This window comes from Populus nigra, chromosome 2 (assembly GCF_951802175.1).
Source record: "Populus nigra chromosome 2, ddPopNigr1.1, whole genome shotgun sequence".
NCBI lineage: Eukaryota > Viridiplantae > Streptophyta > Magnoliopsida > Malpighiales > Salicaceae > Populus > Populus nigra.
The window spans coordinates 32,250,044-32,255,990 of record NC_084853.1 but is presented as its reverse complement, the minus strand read 5'-3'; the positions used below and the strand labels follow the sequence as shown (position 1 = coordinate 32,255,990).

Genomic DNA, 5,947 nt, shown 5'->3' with positions numbered 1-5,947 from the left:
TAAACTCAGCGAGTAGTCTTGCCTGACCTGGGGTCGCAACAAGAGCATCCTAGAAAGTCGATGCCCGAGGGTCTAGGAGATCCCGGGGGCGACAGGGGCGCGCACGACCGTCTCTGAGGGTCTCTCAACCACCGCTCATCATGGCGACCATTGTCGAGGACTCGATTTTGGGCCAACCGCGAGCGGAAGCGCCTAGGAGACCAGTATCTGCCCCCGCTCTCGAGAGCCGAGGGGAGTGGGGATGATAATGCGTGACACCAGGTAGACGTGCCCTCGACCAAGAGACCTCGGGCGCAACTTGTGTTCAAAGACTCGATGACTCACAGGATTCTGCAATTCACACCAAGTATCGCATTTCGCTACGTTCTTCATCGATGCGAAAGCCGAGATATCCATTGCCGAGAGTCCTTACTCATGCCATCCTTAATGAATTGTATTTTATCTTCACGATTTATAGATACCATTTCTAAAAAATAACATTTTGCATTACAAGTCCTTCGAGCACATCGGTGACAGACTTTTAGTCGTTTTGCACGACGTTTCTTTGCAAAAGTGCTTTTACCTGTCCCAGGCATGTATGAAATAAAAGTATTGGAAGACTCGCCTGATAATTGGACCTTTGCTTCAATCATCTAGTGAATATCTTCAGGAATTCCATGGTTTATTAACAACCTTAATCTTTCACATCGTTATCTGCCATTTGACCAGGGTTGGAGAAAAACTAGCAAAGCAAGAATCACACCAAAAAGAAACACAAAAACAATGTGAGAAAAACAAAATAATCAACCTTTATATACAGGATCATTCAAACCAATGGATTCATTTTCACTAGGAAAATTATCAGAGTAAGCATTCAAACGATGTCCATTTACTTTAAAAACATTGTCATTCTTTGGATTCTCAATATCAAAGGCCCGATAAGGATACACATGTTTCACAATAAATGGACTGCTCCATCTTGATCTTAGCTTTCCAGGAAATAAATGGAGTTGAGAATTATAAAGCAAAACTTTTTGACCAACATCAAATTTTTTTCTCAAGATTCTCTTGTCATGAAACTCTTTGATTCTTGCTTTATGAATTTTTGAATTCTCATATGCATTATTTCTTATTTCCTCAAGCTTATTTATATGTAATTTACACAGCTGGCTAGCATCATCTAGATTTGAATTGAAAGTTTTAATAGCCCAATAAGCTTTATGTTCAAGTTCTACAGGCAAGTGACAAAGTTTTCCATAAACCAGCCTATAAGGTGACATACCTAATGATGTTTTAAAAGCAGTTTGATAAGCCTAAAGTGCATCATTAAGTCTTAAAGACCAGTCCTTCCGATTAGGGTTCACTATTTTTTCCAAGATTTATTTGATCTCCCTATTAGCAAGTTTTACTTGTCCACTTGTCTGAAGGTGATAAGGAGTGACAACTTTGTGTGTGATTCCATATTTCTTCATTAAAGACTCAAATGGCTTGTTGCAGAAATGCGTTCCACCATCACATATCATGACCCGAGGGATTCCAATTCGACTTAAAATATTTTCTTTCAAAAACTTGATCACTGTTTTATGATCATTGTTACGACTTGGAATTGCCTCTATCCATTTTGAAACATAGTCTATTGCCACTAATATATACACAAAATCAAATGATGGAGGAAATGGACCCATAAAATCTATACCCCAACAGTTAAAGATTTCAATGACAAGAATATGATTTAAAGACATCATGTGATGTTTTGAAATAGATCCTAACTTTTAATAATTTTCACAAGTTTTGCAGAATGCATGCGTGTCCTTGAACATGATGGGCCAATAAAATCCACATTGTAAGATTTTTGCAGTTGTCTTCGATGAGAAATGACCCCCCACATGCCTCGGAATAACAAAATTTAATGACACTGCTTACCTCATTGTCGGGGATGCATCTTTTGTCTTGGATACTCCAATGAGCTGGCAAATCTCCTATTGCAAGAAAATTGACAATGTTAGCAAACCAAGGCATTGTAGAAATAGAAAATAAGGATTCATCAGGAAAGTAATCATTGATTTGTGTGATGTCAGATGTGGAATCTTTTGTCAATCTTGACAAATGATCCGCGACAACATTTTCGGTGCCTTTCTTGTCCTTGATTAAGATATCGAATTCTTGAAGTAACAAAATCCACCGCACCAATCTAGCCTTAGAATCCTTCTTAGAAAGAAGATATTTTAACGCTGCATGATCACTAAAAACAACAACAGGTGAGCCAACAAGATAAGATCTAAATTTTTCACATGCAAATACTACTGCAAGTAATAATTTCTTTTTGGTGGTAGTGTAATTCATTTGAGCATTATTTAAAGTTTTACTTGCATAGTAAATCATATAGGGTTACTATGGATTGCAGTAGTATAATGGTTGAGCTGCCCTTGCCACGGAGAGTTGGAAAGACTGTAGGGGGAGGGTGGCGTTGTCTTTTCATTGGGAAGCATTTGACATTGAAGGGATGGTTAGGGAGAAAATAGTTAGATCTGATTTTGATGGGGGCATGGTAGGACTGCAGACACGTGGCGTTGGGGCTGCCATACCTTGAGTGCTAGGGTCAATCGCGTGCCTGGGTGGCAGACCCAAGTGCCTAAGTCTGGAGACCACGCGCCTAGGGTCTACAAAGCCCATCAAGGGTTCAAGGCTCGCACAACTTGGTAAGCAGACCCACGCACCTGGGTTGTCTTTGTTTGCTGATTGACTCCTGGGGTTGCAGACCACATAGAAAGGAATAACAAATTCAAAAGAAATTGAAAAGAGGAATAACAAATTCAAAAGATTTTGGAAAAAAAATATAACAAGAGTTATTAGTATTGTTGTTCTTTTTATTATCATTGATATATTTGCAAAAAAATATTATTACTATAAAAACATGGGTTAGAGAAGTTTAATATCATTATTAATATGATAAATATTATTATATGTATTATAATGTTATTATTTTTTATTATAGCTAATATGGTTCATATAATAATTAATAAATTTGAAAAAAATATTATTAATATTGAAAAACATAGATTTAATTTGAAGGGTAAAAGTATTAATTATTGTTCTTATTATTATTATCATTAATAAATTTGAAAAAAATATTATGACTACCAAAGAAAAACTATATAATTGTTTTGAAGGATAAAATTAAAAATTATTATTATTTGTGCTATAAATATTATTATTATTATTATAAATGAAGGTATTAATATCAAAAATATTATTATTTGTGGTTAACATATTGTTATTTTCATTACAATTGAAAGTAATAATATTAAAAATAGTATTATAAGTATTATTATTTTTATTATAATTCTCTTGAGTCTTGCTACATGACCCAGTTCTGTTGGTTCCTGCGTAGGACCCATGAGCCTTGGATCCTGCTTCCAAACCCATTTATGTTGGGTCTGGTATCCGCACCCATTAGACGTGGGTCCCACGCTGGACCTATTCTCTTGGGGCCTGCGTCAGGACCCCTTAGAATTTGGTCATACATCAGGACCAATTCTCTTGGGTCCTACTTCAGGCCCCGAAGCTAATGGGTCTTGTGTCAAGACCCAATGCTCTTTGGTCCGACATCAGGACCCAATTCTCTTGTTTCCAGCATCAAGACACAAAGCTAATAGGTCTTGCGTTAGGACTCAATTCTCTCGTGTCTTTCAAGACCCACAATTTTTGGGTCTTAGGTTTCTAAATATAATTATTTGTATTATAAATATAATTATTTTTATTATAATTCAAAGTATTAATATCAAACATATTATTATTTGTGTTGTAAATATTATTACTTTTATTATAATTAAAATTATTAATATGAAAAATAGTATTATTTGTGTTATAAATATTATTATTTTTATTATAATTAATAGTATTAATATTAAAAGTATTATCATTTGTGTTATAAATATTATTATTTTTAATATAATTAATATTATTAATAAATTTGGAAAAACATTATTATTAATATTGAAAACAACCATTGATTTGATCTAAAGGGTAAAATTATTATTATTATTATTATTATTATTATTATTATTATTATTATTATCCTTTGGTCTAGCGTCAAGCCCCAAGGCTAAGGGGTCCTGCGTCAGCACCCAATTCACTTGGGTCCTTCTTCAGGATTCAAGGTTTCTCGGTCTTAAGTTTCTAAATATAATTATTTGTGCTATAAATATAATTATTTATATTATAATTGAAAGTATTAATATGAAAAATAGTATTATTTGTGTAATAAATATCATTATTTCTTATAATTAATAGTATTAATATGAAAAATATTATCATTTGTGTTATAAATATTATTATTTTTATTATAATTAATATTATTAATAAAATAATTAATAAATTTGAAAAAACATTATTATTAATATTGAAAAACAACCATAGATTTGATTTGAAGGGTAAAAATAATAATAATAATAATAATAATAATAATATTTTTACCCTTCAAATCAAATCTATAGTTGTTTTTCAAAATTAATGATATATTTTTTAAATTTCATCATCCCGTTTAAAACCCCTCCCAAATAGAAAGATCCTAGTTGTCCCACCATTTCATGCATTATTGAAAGTCATAAGATAGACCAAGCTTTGTTGGATTTAGGAGCAAGTGTGAATTTAATACCCTACAGTGTTTATGAACAGTTAAGTTTAGGAGAAATCAAGCCTACTCAAATCACCCTTTAATTAGCTAATAGGTCAATTAAGATTCCCCGTGGTATTGTTGAGGATGTGTTGGTCCAAGTAGATAAATTATACTTTCCTATTGATTTTGTAGTGTTAGACACTGCACCTATTCAAGGTTCTAATGCTCCCATCCCAGTCATCTTAGGTAGACCTTTCCTAGCTACATCCAATGCTTTAATTAACTGTAGGAATAGGGTGATGAAATTGTCTTTTGGGAATATGACTGTGGAGATGAACATATTCAATGTCTTCAAACAAATTGGTGAGCATGAGGACATTAGAGAGGTAGATTTGATCCAAACAGTTTGTCAAGAACATTTTGAGAGAGAATGGATAAAGGATCCATTGGAGAGAATTTTAATTCATGATGAAAGATTGTATTCTTTGGAATGTGTTGATGAGGAAGTAAGAGAACTCGAGACTTATCTATCCAATGCCTATTATGTCAATAGGTCAATGGACCCCATTGTTTGAGCCTTTGATTTCACCCTAAGTGAAAGTTGAGGCATCTCTTGTCCAACCTTATAAACCAGAAAGGAAACCTTTACCGAGTGATCTTAAATATGCATTTCTAGGGGAAGATGAATCATATCCTATTGTAATTTCATCAAAACTTGGCATAGAGCAGGAATAAGAACTTTTGAGAGTGGTGAGAAAACACAAGAAAGCAATTGGGTGGACAATTACTGACTTGAAAGGAATTAGCCCTCTTTTATGTACACATAGAATCTATCTTGAAGAAGAGGCTAAATCTATGAGGCAAATGCAAAGAAGATTGAACCCAAACATGAAGGAAGTAGTGAGAGGTGAAATGCTTAAGCTACTTGATACCTGTCATTTACCCCATTGCAAACTCAAAATGGGTTAGTCCAACCTAAGTTGTCCCTAAAAAATCTGGAGTCACGGTAGTGAAGAATGAAAATAATGAGCAAGTGCCAACTAGAATCCAAACTGGATGGCATATGTGCATTGATTATCATAAGTTGAACATGGTGACTAGGAAGGACCATTTTCCGCTTCCATTTTTAGACCAAGTACTTGAAAGAGTAGCCGGAAGAGCTTTCTATTGTTTTCTTGATGGATACTCAAGTTACAACCAAATTGAGATTTCCTTAGAAGACCAAGAAAAAACAACTTTCACTTGTCCTTTTGGTACCTATGCTTATAGAAGAATGCCTTTTGGCTTGTGTAATGCACTAACCACTTTTCAAAGGTGTATGATGAGTATCTTTAGTGACATGGTGGAAAT

The 5,947-nt window shown here is 34.0% G+C and overlaps 1 non-coding gene across 1 annotated transcript; it reads right to left on the bottom strand.

Moving 5' to 3' along the window:
* Nucleotides 1–252: 252 nt before the first annotated feature.
* On the bottom strand, nt 253–407 carry LOC133684347 (5.8S ribosomal RNA). Its single transcript, XR_009837857.1, has one exon. It is a non-coding gene; the product is annotated as a 5.8S ribosomal RNA (ribosomal RNA).
* Between the last annotated feature and the right edge of the window lie 5,540 nt (nt 408–5,947).